This window comes from Phalacrocorax aristotelis, chromosome 26 (assembly GCF_949628215.1).
Source record: "Phalacrocorax aristotelis chromosome 26, bGulAri2.1, whole genome shotgun sequence".
Lineage (NCBI taxonomy): Eukaryota > Metazoa > Chordata > Aves > Suliformes > Phalacrocoracidae > Phalacrocorax > Phalacrocorax aristotelis.
Window position 1 is genome coordinate 3,369,017 of NC_134301.1, and position 18,525 is coordinate 3,387,541.

The 18,525-nt window shown below is 53.9% G+C and overlaps 1 long non-coding RNA gene across 1 annotated transcript; it reads left to right on the forward strand.

The window, feature by feature from the left end:
- The first annotated feature begins 14,322 nt into the window (after positions 1-14,322).
- LOC142048562 (uncharacterized) lies at positions 14,323-15,497 on the forward strand. The gene is made up of 3 exons (XR_012657493.1): positions 14,323-14,429; positions 14,816-15,007; positions 15,266-15,497. It is a non-coding gene; the product is annotated as an uncharacterized LOC142048562 (long non-coding RNA).
- The last annotated feature ends 3,028 nt before the right edge of the window (positions 15,498-18,525 follow it).

Consider the following 18,525-nt stretch of genomic DNA (forward strand, 5'->3'; position numbering starts at 1 on the left):
CTGATAACTAACTTCTGAACGTGTGCGTGTGTAGGCACGGGGAGATTTGTGCAGTGTGACGGAGCCCCTTGTGCTTCTGTGCTAATGTCTACCTGTTCTAGACCTCCAGAGTTGGAAAGCCTTTGTTTAGTGCCTAGTTGTGCCTGCGTAACAAATGTTTTAGCTGCTGATGGGTTATACCTCTGCTGCGAACTTCTTGCTGGGTGGCTTGATTGTTTCTGGTTGTCCGTGTAAATCTAGGCAGCTATTTTCTGCCCGGTGGTGAAGCCTATCGCTTTGGATAACAAAGGGCAGGAGTGCAATAAAGAAAAAGGTGATTCGTCTGCTGCAGCTCCTTGGAAACAATTTGTTCCTTATTTTCTGCCCTTGGGCAGGCGTTGTGCTTTCCAGATAATGCAGCCTCTCCTGTGCCTGTCCACGCCGTGCATTTTGTCCTGCCCTTGCTTGAAAAGGCTCTCCTTGCCTTCCTCCCCTCTGCTGTAGTTGCCTTAATCTCTTGCTGCTGCTGCTGGAAGAGGGATAAAGGGAGTGTTGTCGATCGGGTTGTTAAAAGCTTTTTCGCGGGCTGTAACGCGCGGGAAAGGGGGGCCGGGGGGGAGGATCAGTTTGCGGGGAAAATGGGAAACCAACATCACCTTCCCCTCCTACGGCGCAGCCCGGCCGCACGGCTCCCCGGGGATGCCCCTGCCCGCGGGTGTACCGTGTGTGCGCCCCCCGCGTGGGGCGGGGGACGACGACACCCCCCCACACACCGTCGGTGGCACTGGGGCAACCCCTGCCCCAGGGCTCCGCGCTCGTACCCGGCTCTCCCCGCTCCGGCACGGCACGGGGCTGGACGCACCGAGGAGACCCCGGGGCGGCTTCTCGCGGCTGGGCGAGAACAGGGCCTGGCCCCGAGCAGCAGAGCGGGCACCGCCGGTAGCTCGGAGGAGCGGGGCCGGCTCGGCTCGAGGCGTCAGAGCGAAAAGGGACGAGAACCGTCCCGGAGCGTCCGGGGGTTGGGGGGGTCGGCGGATGGTCCGGTGGCCGGGTTCGGCTCCGTGCCGGGCCGTGGGGCAGCCGGAGCCGCGCCAGAGCAGGTGAGGAGCCGCATGGCCGGGCGCGTTGTGGGTCGGCGGGTTTGGGCTGTGGGGTCTCCCGGTCCGCGGAGCCCCCGGGGGGGCGGCGGGGTGCGGGCAGCAGCGGCCCCGGGCCGAGCGCTGTCGTGGGTCGGTGGTTGGGTTTTGGGGCCAAGCCCGTGCCCGTCCCCGGGGAGTAGGGGCAGCCCCACCCGGCTCTCGGCTGCTCCTCGTCGGGGTCGGGCGGCGGCGGCGGCGACCCCGGCGGGGGCTCCTGCGGTGCCGGGCGGGTCCCCCCTTGCCCGCGAGGCAGGCAGGGACCCCGGCTGCTGCCGCCGCGGTTTGCTGGAGGCGGGCTGGGCCCGGCCCCCTGTGGGGTTGGGGTGCGGGCCCGGCGCTGCCGGGGAAACGAGGCCTGCGAGAGCAGGAAGAAAGCGCTGCCGGGCCGGCGCTGGGCTGCCCCGCCGGGGTGCGGGGCCGGGCCCGCGCAGTTCAGTTCCCAAGGCCTCCCCGACAGTGCCCGCGTGGGCCGTGGGGGTGCAGGGCTGCGGGGTGGCTGCGCTCTCCGCGGCCCTGAGCGTTGCCCGTGGGGACTGCGGAGGGGGCCGGGACGCAGCCAGGTTCAGCTGGTTTGGTCCCTGAGCGTGGAGAGCACAGCTCTTCTGTTCCTGGGCCTTGAGAGCAGGCTCCTGTGGCTGACGCCAGGGCCCTGAAACAGATCGAGTCGTGCGTTTTGAGGGCCTGAGCAAGGGGACTAAGTGGTGTGGTTTTGGGCTGAGGAGCAGAGGTCAAGTGCTGCGCTTTTGGGACTTGAGAACAGGCTCAGCAGCTGGGCTTTTTGGCTCAGAACCGGTCCCAAAGTGAGCTGGTTTGGGGGCCAAAAGCAGAAGCCGGTTTGGCTGCTTGTGGGGGTGGCGTGGGGGCATCGGGGGCTGCAGGGGAAAGCAAGGGTTGGGCAGGGTACGAGGACCCTCCCCGGAGGTGGGGGTCCGGTCACATCGGACCCCGAAGTTCGGGAGGCCGGCATGCACCAGAGCGAACTCGCCACCTGAGGCGGGTCTCTGGAGGAAGGGTGCTTTTTGGATCCAGCGCAGCGCACCCTCTTTGGGTCCAGCTCTTCATTCTGCGCTGCTTAGAAGAGTTATTAACCAATTAATTAAACATACAAACTAAGTCACAACAGCTCTATCGGCTCCATCGTGGTTTGGAGCTCTGAATCGGTTTCATTTGGTGTCTAACACATTTTTTCCCCGAGGAGAGGCTACGTTTCAAGTTAATTAGTTTTCTCACAAGTGTGTCAGTCGATAAAATTGAGTTACGATTATTAAAACCACAAAGGTGACAGGAGTCTCACGGATCGGGTCTATTTCTGAAAATGTATTCATCCCATGCAAATGTCATCGGGATACAGATCATCTGCACTTCATGCTCTGACAAGACAAGATGCTGAGACAGGGATGAGCTCCAAAAGGACTACTGAAAAGAAAAAAAAACCACGCACTTCATGAAGTCATGGGGGGTTTTTTTGTTTGCATTTGGGGGGGCGGGGTGGCTTTAACAAAAGAGTGCAGTGTTGGCTGGCAGCAGCCTGCAGAGCATTTTTGCTGCCTGATCTCTCCTGTTCTTCTCTTCCACTCCTCTTTCAGGGCTGTAATTGTCATTTGGATAGTTTTAGAAGAGCAGTTAAGTTCCTCGCCTGTGTCTCAATGTGCTGGTAATACCAGGAAGGTGAATGCTTGAACCGGTCGGGCGGGTGGGAATAACTTGGCTGCAGGTAGAACTTCTGAGGGAAGACCAGCAAAACCAGGAAGCAAATAGCAAGTTCCCAAAAAATGTGCGGGTGTCAAACACATACAAGTGTTATTGCCGAATGTTTTGTTTTTGGCAATATGTTCCAAATGCCTATTTTTGGTAAACATAACTTTTCAGGAGATTCAGGGTTGTGTGTGGCAAAACATGTCCCTCTGTTTTTGTGTCCTGCCGCACAAACGGCCGGCGGCAGGGCTCTCGTTCCCCGCTCTCGCTATTGCCACAGCAGGGCTGCGATATTTAGACCTAAGGGATGGGTTTAGGAATGGAAGGAGAGAGAACGCCTGTGTTCTGTAAGGGCTATGAATGCTGACCCTTTGCCTCCGTCTGCCGCTTTTCCTGTGCGGGTGATGAAGCTGTTTTACTTTCCTCTGTTGTTCCTGGTCTAAGTAGTTGCAAGGCTGTCGCCGCTGTGGGTGTGCAATTTGTGTTGCTGTGTTTCTGTGGAGTCCTAGCTACGGCTCGCTTCTAGTGTGGCCAAGCGTCAAGGTAGGGCTTTCAGCTTAAAGCTTCAGAAGCGCTGCGCGCTGAGATGGGTGTAGGTGAAACTGCTGTTGCGCCTGCAGCTGTGCTCGCAGGGATGCTGGGTGGCTCCACATCAAACCGGCGAGGTGCGCGTGGACCTCCGTCGGGCTGCGCCCTGGGTGCGCGAGCGTGCCGTGTTTTTGCTGTTCCGGCTTGTATGTGCGAGGGCTTAACGTTTGATTTAATGCATTTCCTTTAACGGCAGGCTGTAGTTGGGCTCTAGATGGTATTCCTACGTGGGCGCAGGAGCTGTGGAATGGTTAAGCTGTTGCTGTGCCTCCAGGTGACTTGTTCAGTAACACTGTTTTTCCAGGTGCAGATGGATGAGTCGTGCAGGGCAACGGAGGAGAGCCCAGGGGAGCGCTGTAAGAAGGTGAGTCTGTGTGTAGTACTGGAGGGAAGATGTGACTGATGGCTATAGGGCTCCATTATGGGTTTTACTCTTTTTTTTTTTTTTTTTGTGATCTGAGGGTGCTAAGCGATGAGCCGAGCGTGATCTGGGCCCTGGAGGTGAGTCAGGCAAGGTGACCGGTGCTTGGTGGGCTGGAGTAGGTGTTCTTTTTCAGGTTATTCAGGGTTTTTTCTCCTTCTCTTCACTTTCCCATCCCAATTTGGGGCCGATTCCCTCAAACGGGGACTTCCCCCTGTGGGGCTGCTTATGCAGCCTGGGAGCTGCTGCCTGGGCACAAAAATACCTCAAACCCCTTGACTCTGGGCCTGCAATGAGGGGTGAAAATACAGGAAGAATTCTGGTGGAAAGAAAACAACTTGGGGCTTCTGGGAAAGCCAACTCCAGCTGGATTTGTGCGGCTGGAAAGGAAAAAAAAAAGGGGGTGGGGGGAAGGAACAACAACCTAAAAGCACCCGCCAACCATTCTCATGCACAAAACCGAAAGTGAAAATGACCATTTTTTGTAGGGCAAAAGCACAAAAAATCCCCACAGAACTCAGTAGTTTGGAAAAGCAACCCCAATTATTACATTATGTAAAGAAGGCGGGGGAAAAAAAAAGAAAACCAAACCAAAACCCGATCACAACCCTGATGCCACATGCCTACAAGCAGTTCCTGGGGCTTATTCTGCGGGGGTGGGAACCCGACCTTGTTCCCCAGGTTTGCTGTGCTGCTTCTCCTCCCTCGAGACACTTTGCTGTTTGGTGCAGAGGCAATGAACGGCGCTGCTGGGGCTGCGAGGGGGAAAGGTGCAGAGGAATAGAAGCTCTGTGGATGCAGCCAAGTTACGGTTTCTGGATGGTATTAATCGAGAAGAGTAATTCAGATAATGCTGCTGCCCAGCGACCAGAATTGGGTACTGAGCCCGGGAGCCGCGCACGCGCGGTGGCGTCCCTGTGATCCCCATTGCTCTCTCCGCAGGTAGCAGCCCTGCGATGCTGCAGTGCCTGCGAGGTGATGCCGCCGTGCTCGTTGCTGCTTCCTGGTAAGGAAAGGCCTCCTCTGCTCTTGCTGCAGCGTGGTGGTGTGTCGGACACGATTCCCTGTGTCGGGTGAGGCCTAGGGCTGCCGGCGAGGTGAGCGAGCCCCTTTGGTGGGTGCAGGGGTGTCTCCTTGTGTGCCTGTACTACTGGGGCTGGTGGGATGGGAAGCTTCAAACGACCCGCCGAGGCAGGCTTCTGGTATGCTAAAGGCGAGCGGGTGAGGGCAGCCCTAGGAGTTACCCGGGAGCTGATAGAAGGGAAGAGGGAAAGGAGGAGGAGGATGATGACCTTTTCCCCCTGCACCTTCTGGGTGCAGAAGATGGCCGACTCCCCAGCTCACCAGAGCTCCCCCTCAGCCTCCCCTGGCCCCCCTTGCCCCGTGCGCCTGCCCCCAGCTCCAGCACGGGCGAGCTAGGCTACGTGCCTAGGAAGCCTCATCTGGTAAGAGCTGTAAGACACCCACGTATTCTCTTCAGGTGGAGGACGGCCTAGAGTCTGGAGCTGCAGAAGAGGCAGGGAGGAGAGGAGGGGAAAGAAGCATGTGAACGGCTAAATTGTGCCAGCAGCGCTGAGAGCGAGAGTCGCGGTGAGTCCTGGGCCACTGGGGCCCCGTTGCCTCTCTTGTGCGTCCTGGGCCCTCCCTGTCTCTCCCCCGGCCCCCTCTCTTTCCTTACCTGCTGCAAAATTTACTTTTTTTTTTTGCGGCCCCCCCCACCGCACCTTCTTTCTCCATCTCGCTCTGAGTGTCTCCTTGCCTCCCTGTCTTTTCAGTCCTCCCTCTCTCTGTCCTGTAGCCTGTGGTTCCTTTTTCTTTCTCCGCCTCTCTCTGCCTGGCTCTGGCTCCGTTTTTTTTTTTTATTCCTCCTGCTCTGTCCTGTAGCCTGTCGGTGTTTTGTTGTTCTCTGGCTCTCTTGATCTGACTCCCTGTGTTACCGAAAAACGCGTTAAAATCGGAAACGACTCCTCAACACCAATTTAGTATTAAAGAGCAGGCATTCTTTATTCGCGGCGCCGAATGCACGGGGGATCGCTCCTCCTGGCGTGTGTACCTCACGCACCTTTCCCGTACAATTTGTAGATCAATGTTTTACGTATTCATACATATTCATTATTGTCCTGTCTGCTGATTGGTACAAACTTGCTGGTTCTGTATGTAAATCGCTGCGCAGGCTCGGTTGTCCTCTTCCGTTGTTCTCTTCTGTTACTTGGGTCGGTGGTGGTCTGTGAGTCGGTGGTCGCGATCTCCCCCTGCCGGAATTACCTTTTAGCTTCTCGGCTCTTACTCTTGGCGGTCTTGGCTAGTTTTCTCAGTCCGCTAAGCGAAACCGCGTTTTGTCATCCTTTTCTGACAGAAGCACGTTGTCTGTTGTTCTGTTCGCATTAACGATCGCCTAGGGACTAAAATGCAGATCGACAGATGCGCTGATTGGTACGCTCCATGTTCCCGTAATGGAACACCGTCTCTGGTTGATTTCATCACTTTGGTTACATTTCCCCTGTTTGGAAGTTCTGAAATAATAATTTTCTCAATACTTCCATCCTAGATCAATAATATTCCACTATGTCAGTTTAGTGTTTGCTTCATGTTCTGAAATTTTTCACTTGATTGTGGTCTCCAGGGTGTATGCAGGTCCCATTTTCTACCCAAAATTTTATTAATTTGTTGAAGTACCTCTGCAAAAAAATGTGGTGCTCTATCAGAGGACATTCCCGTTGGCACTCTAAATCTTGGTATTATTTCCTTCAGCAACGTTTTAACTACTACTCTAGCTTTGTCGGTGCAGCACGAGAAAGCTTCTGGCCATCTAGAAAATTTGTCAATCAGCACTGACAAATACTGCTCTATCTATTTTGTCTGGGTAACTCAGAGAACTTAATTTGCTAATAATTTCCGGGAGAATTTTTTGTTTTGTTACTCCTAAAGGTTGTTTCCTTTGGTTCAGGGGATTATTTCTAGGACAGATTGGACACTTAGCTACTATGGGTTTAACTATTCTTGTCATGCCTACACACGCTACAGATGTTTTTAAACTCAAAACCGTAGCGCCTACAGCCTAATGTGTTTGCTCATGGTTTTCTTTTGCAAGTTCTGTCATAACTTGTGGGGTGGTTGTTGTTATTACTTGTTTTTCTGGTGTTACCTACCATCTCTCTGTGTTTTGTGATGCTTCCAATTGTTCTGCTAATTGCTCATCCAATTTATTATATCTCGGTTTCAACTTTGGAATTCTGATCTGTTTTACTGGTACTAGTGCAAGGATACCTTGCTCTGCAGTCCTCTTTGCAGCTTTATCGGTCAGTCGTTTGCTTATGTTTACAGCCGTCTGGCCAAATTGATGAGCTTTGCAACGCTTTACCGCCACTTCTTTTGGTTTCTGCACGTCTTCCGGAAGTTGGAGAATTTCTTCTTTATGCTGTATTGATGATTCTTGGGCTGATGGCAGTCCTTTCTCCTTCCCAATAGCTCCATGATCGTGGATCACACCAAATGCACGTTTGGAATCAGTCTAGATATTTATCCTTTGTCCTTCTGCCATTCGCAGAGCTCGCTTCAATGCTACCAATACTGCTTTCTGTGCTGAGGTGTTTGCAGGCAGCACCCCTGACTCCGTTCCCTCGGCGGCGATAACGACAGCATATCCGGCCATTCGCTTCTCTTCTCGCCCAGAGCTTCTTCCATCTGTAAACAACTCCAGATCAGGATTTTCCCAGAGGTTTGTGTCTCAGGTCTGGTCTGCTGGAATAGACTTGTTCAATAGTTAGCAAGCGATCGTGTTCTAAATTGTCCGTAAGGTTTTCTGTTGTTAAAAACATAGCAGGATTCAGTATAGCAGTAGTCTTCGATTCCACATCGTCTTGTTCTAACAGAACAACTTGATATTTCAACATTCTGCTAAGGGATAGCCAACGACCCCCCTTTTGTTCTAAAACAGTCACCGCTATGTGCGGGACATATACTGTCATCTTCTGTCCCATTGTTAACTTTGGGGCTTCCCGGATCGGCAGCGCTGTCGTTGCTACTGCCCGTAAACACCTAGGCCATCTTTAACTCGCGTGGTCGAGTTGTTTGGAGAAGTAGCCCACAGGTCTCTTCCAGGTTCCCAGTCGCTGTGTCAGCACTCCAAGGGCTAAATGTTGTCTTTCGTGGACAAACAACTGAAAAGGTTTAGCGAAATCAGGTAGGCCTAATGCAGGGGCCATCATCGAGGCTCTTTTCAGTTCTTTGAATGCCGTTTGGCATCCGGGCGTCCAGGTTAAATATTTATCCTTTTGAGTCTTTCAATGCCTCAAATAATGGTTTTACATACAGTCTATAGTTCAGAATCCAGAGCTGATGCTATTTCATTGTTTTCAGAAAAGCTCTCAGTTCCTTCGGGCTGCTAGGTTCGGGAATTTGACAAATAGTTTCTTTCTTTTCACTTTCTAATTGTCTTTGTCTTTGAGATATTTCAAATCCTAAATAAATGGCTGCTTCTTTTCCTATTTGGGTTTTGTTTCTGGAAACTCCGCATCTTCCTTGGCCCAGAAAATTTAAAAATTTCAAAACATTTTTCTTTACTTTGTGCCGCTATCAGAATGTCATCCGCATTCTGTAACAAGATGCCTCTCCCTGGGTTCTGTTTTTTCTATATCTCTAATTTTTTTTTGCCAGCTGAGTCTCAAGTATCGTAGGACTATTTTTAAATCCTTGTGGAAGTACGGTCCATGGTAGCTGTGTCTTTCATTCTGTGGTGGGGCTTTCCCATTGCAAAGCAAATAGGCTTTGACTTTTTATGCCTGGAGGTATGCAAAAGAAGGCGTCCTTCAAATCTAGTACAGTAAACCATTTATGCTCCTCCTTTAAAAGAGGTCAGTAAAGTGTATGGATTAGCTACTACCGGATGTATATCTTGGACCACCTGATTTATAGCCCTTAAATGGTGAACTAGCTAATACTCTTTGCCTCTAGATTTCTTTACTGGCGACACAGGAGTACTATATTCTGATTCACATTCCACTAAAAGCTCATATTCTGAAAAATTTTATAATTAACTTCTGTAATCCTTTTCGAGCCTCTCGCTTAATAGGGTATTGTTTTTGTCTTACGGGCTTGGCTCCAGGCTTTAAGGTTACTTTTACCGGCTCTGCCCACTTAGATCGCTCCGGAGCTCCGCTCGCTCAAACCAAAGGAATTACTACGTTTTCCACTTCCTCGGGAACCTGTTCCTCCCTGGAGGAATCCTGTAACATAAACGCTCTCGCCTCTGTGGCTTTTGATTCTGGTATTAGTGATTTAATCTCTCCATCTTTAAAAGTTACTTGAGCATCTAATTGACCTAATAGATCTCGTCATAACAGAGGCAGTGGACATTCAGGCATAGACAGAAACTGGTGAGTTGCCCATTGCTTCTCCAATTTAAACTTTAATGGCTCTGAGAGGGGCTAATTTTTCTTTGCCCTGTTGCGCTAGCAACATCTACTGATTTATGATCAAATTTCTCTTCACGTGTATTCAATACCAAAGAAGTGGCTCCCGTATCTACCAAAAATTCTATTTCTTCATTCCCTAGCTTCAGTGTAACCAGGTGTTCAGCTAGGGTTGATTCCCCTGGTCTCCTTCATGCCGAGCTACTTCAAGCATTTAACCCAGATCTCTGGATTCAGGTTGTTCTAGTTTCTGAAGGTTGTTTTCTCTCCCCCCGCCCCCATCTGGGGCTGATTGTCTTATGAATATAGAGACCAGCTGAATTGCTTTTTCTGGTTTTTCTGGGTTCAAATGAGTATATTTTCTGGTGGTCACCTTCAGTCTTTCCATAAAGGCTGAAGGGGACTCACTTAATTCTTGTCTCACTTCATAAATTTTGACCCATTTATTGCTTTTGGCATTGCTTGTCTTACTCCAAATAAAATCTCTCTCTGACATCTAGTCAACATTCCCCTGGGTCCTGGCTGATTAGGGTCCCACTCGGGATTTGTAGATGGAAAATTCTTATTCATTGTTCTCTGTAAATTCCCGTTAGCATGTGCTCCCTGCACCTGCCTTCTGGCTGTATTCAATACTATTTTCTTGTCAGTTTCATCAAGCGAAGTATCCAGTATCACAAGTAGAGCAACACTCTTTCAAGTTCTCACCACGTTTTCCTCTTTTCAGAAACATTGCCGTAGAATCTTGTGGACATACCTCACGCTGTTTCTGCTGCTCGGGATGATTCCACGGTGTAAAGAACAAATCAACATATGCCACTTCTTCCCATTTGCCTTCCCTTTTTACAAAACAACATTAATTGCAAGATGGTACGATATTGCAATGTCTCGTGTTCTGGCCATTTGTGCCCACCTTCCAATTGATACGTTGGCCACCAATGATTGCAATATTCAATTAATGGTTTCCGAGTTAGTGGGTCACCGCCCCCGACGTCTTTCCAGTGCTTCAAAATACATCGCAAAGGTGTTCTCTGTGGGATAGGTTTCCTACTCAGTAATGCTCCCGTCTCCCAGTCGACTAGTAGTTGTGATAGTGCACTATCACAACTACTAGTCAGAGGGACTCCAACCCCCGTTAGAGGTCTCACTGGAAATCTGCCACTGGGATCTGTAGCCCCCTGCTAGATATCCCTGGAGACTTCAACCCCCTGTTGAAGACTCCCCTACCCTCGGGTCCCGCTCCACAGGCTTTCGCCTAGCAGAGACTTACCAACCGAGGCACCTCTTGGCCCCGACCCTGCGTGGCTTTTGCCGCGCCTTACGGGCAGGCCTGTGGGACTCAAACCCGCTATCCTATCCTATGTGGGAAGCTAACCCCACGTATTATTCTACCTAAGTTTCTTCTTCAAAGAATGCCTTGTTTACCTCAATCCAGGGGATCTTGCTCAGAATTCTCTGGCCCGGGGATCGGAAGCTCTCCCGGAGAATTCCTCGGGGCCGGCTGCAGGTCCCACGATCCCACGGATCCGTCGAGATTCAAAAGCAGGTTCCCACCTGGGGTGCGAAAACTGTTACCGAAAAACGCGTTAAAATCGGAAACGACTCCTCAACACCAATTTAGTATTAAAGAGCAGGCATTCTATATTCACGGCGCCGGATGCACAGGGGATCGCTCCTCCTGGCGTGCGTACCTCACGCACCTTTCCTGTACAATTTGTAGATGAAAATTTTACATACTCATACATAGTCATTATTGTCTTGTCTAGCGATGGGTACAAACTTGCTCGTTCCGTATGTCAATCACTGCGCAGGCTCGGTTGTCCTCTTCCGTTGTTCTCTTCTGAGTAGGTGGTGTTACTTGGGTCGGTGGTGGTCTGTGAGTCGGTGGTCGCGATCTCCCCCTGCCGGAATTACCGTTTAGCTTCTCGGCTCTTACTCTTGGCAGTCTTGGCTAGTTTTCTCAGTCCGCTAAGCGAAACCGCGTTTTGTCATCCTTTTCTGACAGAAGCACGTTGTCTGTTGTTCTGTTCGCATTAACGATCGCCTAGGGACTAAAATGCAGATCGACAGATGCGCTGATTGGTATGCTCCATGTTCCCGTAATGGAACACCGTCTCTGGTTGGTTGATTTCATCGCTTTGGTTACACCTGTTTCTGTTGTTCAGTTTCTTCTTTTTTGGCTTTGTGTGATTCTCTCTGTGATTCTGTTTTTCTCTGCCTCGCTTTTCCCAGCTCCCCGTCCCTCACTTTTAATGCCCGTTATCCTTCACCAGCACACTCTCCCTTGGTTCCCATCCTCGTTTCTGATTTCCTCCTGCTTTGCCACGTAGCCCGTGACTTTTTTCTTAATCTCTCTCTGTCTGCCTCAACGCTCCCCCCGTGCTTTTTAATTTGTCTTCTCTGCTCTGTACCCTGCTACTGTTCTTGCCTTTCTGAGTTCTTCTCTGTCCAGCTCCCTTTCCCTATTCATGAATTCCTGTTCTTCCTGCAGCCACCGCTGTTCCCTGTGACCTCCATCTCTCTCTGTCCAGCTCCCTGTGCCTAGGTTTTAATTCCTGCCTCTGCCCGCTGTAGCCTGTCTAGATGTTTCTCTCGGCCTCTCTCTCTGTCCGGCTCCCTCTCTCTGTGTTCTCATTCCACGTTCTCTGTCACGTGGACCCGTGCTATTTGTTTGTCCTCATCTCTCTCTGTCCAGCTCCTTGCTGCGATGTTTTATTTCCTCATTTCCTCCCTCTCTGTCTTTGTAGCCCATTGCTGTTGGTTTGGTTTTTTTTTTTTTCACTTGTTTCTTCATGTGTCTCTGTCTGCGTCCCAGTCCCTGATCTTTAATTCCTCCTTCCCTGTAGGCCGCTGTTCCTTTTTTCCATTCTACATTGTGTTCTCTTTGGTCTCGTGTTCTTATTCATTGATTCCCTCCTCGCTGCCCTGTGGCTTGTCCCCATTTTATTGTTGCTTCTCTCTCCCTCTCTCTGGCTTCTTGCCCCTGTTTTTAAAATTCCTCCCTCTCTTCTCTCTTCCCTGTAGGCCGTGTGATCTTTAGCCTTTCTCCATCTCTTTCTGCCCAGCTCTCTGTGTCTATTCATTAATTCTTCCCTCTCTGCCCTGTAGCCTGTAGCTTCTGTCCTTTCTCCATCTTGCTGTCCCTGGCTCCCGCGTGACCCTATGCTAGAATTGTTTCTCTCTCCTCTCCGTACGCATTGCGATTCCTTTTGCTCTCTGTCTCCCTTTGGTTTTTTTCTTTTTTTTTTCTGGCTCCCTATCCCTAATTCTTAATTCTCTGCCTTCTCGTGCCCCATGGTTTGTTCTGTGGGGTTCTCTCGCGGTTCCCTCGCAGTTCCCTCCAGTCCATACTGGGCTATATTGGTCTAGTCCATACTGGGCTATATTGGTCTAGTCCATACTGGGCTATATTGGTCTAGTCCATACTGGGCTATGTTGGTCTAGTCCATACTGGGCTATATTGGTCTGTCCCGGCTTCCTCCCACTTCTTTCCCAGTGCCTCACAGTAGGTCCCGGTTCCGTCCATGGGATGAACTGTGAGGGGGCAACTGTGAGGGGGCAACTGTGAGGGGGCAACTGTGAGGGGGCAACTGTGAGGGGGCAACTGTGAGGGGGCAACTGTGAGGGGGCAACTGTGAGTAGGGGGGCGGCCCCCCGGGCCCCAGCCCCCCCGGCCCCAGCCCCCCCCCCCCCCCCCCCCCCGCCTGGGGCCAGGGCCCCGCGGCCGCCGGCCCCTTCCTCCTCTGCCCGCTCCCGTCGCAGACGGCTCGGTATGTGTCACGAGCGGCAGCCGCGTTCAGCAGCTCTCGGAGGGCGCGCGGCTGTGCCCGGCCGTGACCGGGGCCCGCAGGGGTTTCCCGCTCGCCCCGAGAAGGCGCTGGCCCCGAGCCGGCGCGTCCCGCCCCGCCCGGCCCTCGGCGCCCTCGCGAGCTGAGCGCGGCCCGGCCAGCAGGGGGCGCTGGCGCGCACCGGCTGGGCGCGGTGGCGGGGCCGGTGGGGGCCGTTCCTTCCGGCCGCCCTTTAAGGGCCGCCCCGCGGGGCTCGGGCTTCCGGTGGCGCGTCCGCGGCGCGGCGGAGCGGGGGCGGGAGCGGTGCGTGTGGAGGGCGAAGGGCCGGTGCGTGTGGCGGGCGGGTCGCGAGGCGTCCCTGTGCGGTGCCGGGGCCCCTCTGCGGCCCGGCGTGGGAAGCCCGCGGCCGGCGGAGCCTGCTGGGAGCTGGGCGGGGAGCGCCGCGGCGGTCCGGCCGCCGGCAGCCATCCCCTGCGGTGGCCGGCAGCCCCTCGGGACGCCTGGAGGCCTGGCGGTGCCCGAGCCTCGCCTGCGGCAGCCGCCTAAGAGAGCAGCGCGGCCGTGTCCGGGGGCCGGAGAGCGCTGGTGGGTGAGTTCGGGCAGCGGGGGGCGGGTGTGTGTCTCCGGGCGGGGCCGGGGGGCTCCGTGCCCCGCAGAGGAGCCCCGGTCGGGCATCGTTCGCTTCCGAACAATGCAGGTCTGTCCCTGGTTATTTTCTGTGTACAGTGTTTCGGGCCACCTGAAAGCCTTTGGCCGGGTAGGTTTGGTGCGGGGCGATGGCAGGTGTGGACCCTGAAAGATCTCGGGTGGGGGGCGTGGGAGGTATTTCTTGCCTTAAAACTCTGAGCCCACCTCGTGTGTCATGTCGTGTTATCATGTCGTGAGTCTCGTGACTGTGGCAAATGGCTGAGTCGGGCGTTTTCTGATAACTAACTTCTGAACGTGTGCGTGTGTAGGCACGGGGAGATTTGTGCAGGGTGACAGAGCCCCTTGTGCTTCTGTGCTAATGTCTACCTGTTCTAGACCTCCAGTGTTGGAAAGCCTTTGTTTAGTGCCTAGTTGTGGCTGCGTAACTGCTGTTGCGCCTGCAGCTGTGCTCGCAGGGATGCTGGGTGGCTCCGCATCAAACCGGCCGCCGGGCGGCCGGGTTGTGCCGCAGAGCATGCCGGGAGCTGTAGTCCTTGCGGCTGCCGGGCGGCCGGGTTGTGCCGCAGAGCATGCCGGGAGCTGTATTCCTGGCGCAGTGGCTGCCGGCCCTGTCACGTGGTTCGCCGGGCGTGGCGGGAGGCGCGGTCTTCCGGTGCTCGGGTGCCGGGCGGCTGTGGCGCGTACGGTACGCGAGGTGTATTTTTGGGGTTGGATTCGTGTTGATTACTGGGGGCTTGCGGGTGCGGCCGCTTCCCGAGAAGCGGTGAGTTCCCCGGGAGCTGACAGAAGGGAAGAGGGAAAGGAGGAGGACGATGACCTTTTCCCCGTGCCCAGGGCGCAGATGATGGCCGCCTCCCCGGCCCACCGGAGGTCCCGCTCAGCCTCCCCTGGCCCCCCTTGCCCCGTGCGCCTGCCCCCAGCTCCGGCACCTCCCCATAAGCGTGCTGCATAGCCTTAGGCCGCCCCCAGGCCCTGTCGTGAAGGCAGCAAGCCATCCCTCAAGCGCGCTGGATTCCCCCTTGGCGCAGGGGCCCTTAGCAGTAGCGTGGGGAGGGAGCGGTGTGTCCAGAAGCCCCTGCGGAAGGAGAGGCTTTGGCCAGGGTCGATCGACGGTAATGACAGTCGCTGTTTCTTCTTTCCCTCTCCCAGAGACCGTGCTGAGGACGTGGTTGTCTGTCCTTCCCCCGGGGATGCCGTTGCCTGCGGCCGTCTCAGGCTCGTGTGGCTTCTCTCTGCCCGTCCTCGCCGTCCTTGCAGCGCAGGGCCGAAAAGGGATAGACAAAGCCCTTCCCGGCTGCGGACAGGAGCTGCCTCGGCTGAAGCTGGAGACGCCAACGAAAGGTAAAGAAGAAGAAACTGAAGGTGCTCTGGCTGCCAGCTGCCTTCCTGCCGCAGGCAAGAGAGAGCCTGTCCATGCAGGTGGGGGAGGAAGGATCCCCCTTCATAGCCCGCAGCGGGCCAGGGCACCAACGTGCACAGTAGGGTCTGTACGCGTAACCCGGAGTTGGGTACGGGCGTGTAGTGCACGAGCGAGCTAGGCTACGTGCCTAGGAAGCCTCATCTGGTAAGAGCTGTAAGACACCCACGTATTCTCTTCAGGTGGAGGACGGCCTAGAGTCTGGAGCTGCAGAAGAGGCAGGGAGGAGAGGAGGGGAAAGAAGCATGTGAACGGCTAAATTGTGCCAGCAGCGCTGAGAGCGAGAGTCGCGGTGAGTCCTGGGCCACTGGGGCCCCGTTGCCTCTCTTGTGCGTCCTGGGCCCTCCCTGTCTCTCCCCCGGCCCCCTCTCTTTCCTTACCTGCTGCAAAATTTACTTTTTTTTTTGCGCCCCCCCCCCCCCCCCCGCACCTTCTTTCTCCATCTCGCTCTGAGTGTCTCCCTGCCTCCCCGTCTTTTCAGTCCTCCCTCTCTCTGTCCTGTAAGCCTGTGGCTCCTTTTTCTTTCTCCGCCTCTCTCTGCCTGGCTCTGGCTCCGTGTTTTTTTTTTTTTTTTATTCCTCCTGCTCTGTCCTGTAGCCTGTCGGTGTTTTGTTGTTCTCTGGCTCTCTTGATCTGACTCCCTGTGTTACCGAAAAACGCGTTAAAATCGGAAACGACTCCTCAACACCAATTTAGTATTAAAGAGCAGGCATTCTTTATTCGCGGCGCCGGATGCACGGGGGATCGCTCCTCCTCGCGTGTGTACCTCACGTACCTTTCCCCTACAATTTATAGATGAAAATTTCACATACTCATACATATTCATTATTGTCCTGTCTGCTGATGGGTACAAACTTGCTCGTTCCCTATGTCAGTCACTGCGCAGGCTCGGTTGTCCTCCCAGTACAGTGCGGGGAACGGGGACGTACAGTGCGGGGAACGGGGACGTACCAGGATCTACTGGGTTGTACTGGGAGGGAACTGGGACGTACTGGGAGGCTCTACAATGTGCGGGGATGCCCTGGGATGTAGTGTGGAGCAACTAGGATGTACAGGCTTGTACTGGGTTGTACCGGGTGGAACTGGCAGGAATTTGGGATGTACCAGGATGTACCAGGATGTACTGGGATGTACTGGGAGGTAACAGTTATGTACTGGGAAGGAACTGGTAGGGAACTGGGATGTACTGGTATGTACTGGGAGGGAAGTGTTATGTACTGAGGGGAACTGGAACGTACTGGGATGTGCTGGGAGGGAACTGTGAAGTACTGGGATGTACTGCGAGGGAACTGGGACGTACTGTGAGGACACTGGGATGTACTGTTATGTACTGGGAGGGAAGTGTTATGTACAGAGGGGAACTGGTGCGTACTGGGATGTGCTGGGATGGAACTGTGAAGTACGGGGATGTGCTGGGAGTGAACTGGGAGGGAACTGTTATGTACCAGGATGTACTGGGAGGGAACTGGGATGTACCAGGATGTACTGGGAGGGAACTGGGATGTAGTGGGAGGGAACTGGGATGTAGTGGGAGGGAACTGGGATGTAGTGGGAGGGAACTGGGATGTAGTGGGAGGGAACTGGGATGTAGTGGGAGGGAACTGGGATGTAGTGGGAGGGAACTGGGATGTAGTGGGAGGGAACTGGGATGTAGTGGGAGGGAACTGGGATGTAGTGGGAGGGAACTGGGATGTAGTGGGAGGGAACTGGGATGTAGTGGGAGGGAACTGGGATGTAGTGGGAGGGAACTGGGATGTAGTGGGAGGGAACTGGGATGTAGTGGGAGGGAACTGGGATGTAGTGGGAGGGAACTGGGATGTACTGGGCTGCACTGGGAGGGAACTGGGATGTACTGGGCTGCACTGGGAGGGAACTGGGATGTACTGGCAGGGAACAGGGATGTACTGGGATGTAATGGGACGGAACTGGGAAAGAAGTGGTAGCGAACCGGGAGGGAATTGGGATGTATGGGGATGAACTGGTAGGGATGTACCGTGGAGGAACTAGGATGTACAGGCTTGTACTGGGTTGTACCGGGTGGAACTGGCATGGATTTGGGATGTACCAGGATCTACTGGGATGTACTGGGATGTACTGGGAGGTAACTGTTATGTACTGGGAGTGAACTGGGAGGGAGCTGGGATGTACTGGGAGGCACTACAATGTGTGGGGATGCCCTGGGATGTACTGTGGAGGAACTAGGATGTACAGGCTTTTACTGGGTTGTACCGGGTGGAACTGGCAGGGATTTGGGATGTACCAGGATCTACTGGGATGTACTGGGATATACTGGGAGGTAACTGTTATGTACTGGGAGTGAACTGGGAGGGAACTGGGACGTACTGGTAGGGAACTGGGATGTACTGGGAGGGAACTGGGACGTACTGTGAGGACACTGGGATGTACTGTTATGTACTGGGAGGGAAGTGTTATGTACAGAGGGGAACTGGTGCGTACTGGGATGTACTGGGATGGAACTGTGAAGTACTGGGATGTACTGGGAGTGAACTGGGAGGGAACTGGTATGTAGTAGGATGTACTGGGTGGGAACTGGGATGTACCAGGATGTACCGGGATGTAGTGGGAGGGAACTGGGATGTAGTGGGAGGGAACTGGGATGTAGTGGGAGGGAACTGGGATGTACTGGGACATACTGGCAGGGAACTGGGATGTACTGGGAGGGGATTGGGATGTACTGGGAGGGAACTTGGATGTATTGGGAGGGAAGTGTTATGTACCAAGGGGGAACTGGGACGTACTGGGATGTAGTGGGAGTGAACTGTGAAGTACTGGAATGTACTGTGAGGGAACTGGGATGTACTGGGAGGGAACTTTAAAGTACTGGGATGTACTTAGAGGAAACTGGGAGGCAACTGGCATGTACTGGGATGTACTGGAATGGAACTGGGAGGGAACTGGGATGTACTGTGAGGGAACTGGGATGTACTGGGATGTACTGGGAGGGACTGGGAGGGATCTGGGATGTACTGGGCTGCACTGGTAGGGAACTGGGATGTACTGGGAGGAAACTGGAATGTCCCAGTTGACACCCACTTCCCTCCCAGTTTCCTCCCAGTATATCCCAGTTTCCTCCCAGTACATCCCAGTAAATCCCAGTTCGCTCCCAGTACATCCCAATACATCGCCGTACATTCCAGTTCCGTTCCTGTACATCCCAATACATCCCCGTTCCATTCCAGTACATCCCAGTTTCCTGCCAGTTCATCCCCGTACATCCCAATTCCCTCCCGGTTCACTACCACTTCTTTCCCAGTGCCTCCCAATACATCCCAGTTCCGTCCCATTACATCCCAGTACATCCCAGTTCCCTCCCAGTACATCCCAGTTCCCTCCCAGTACTGGGAGGGAGCTGGGATGTACTGGGAGGCACTACAATGTGCGGGGATGCCCTGGGATGTACTGTGGAGGAACTAGGATGTAC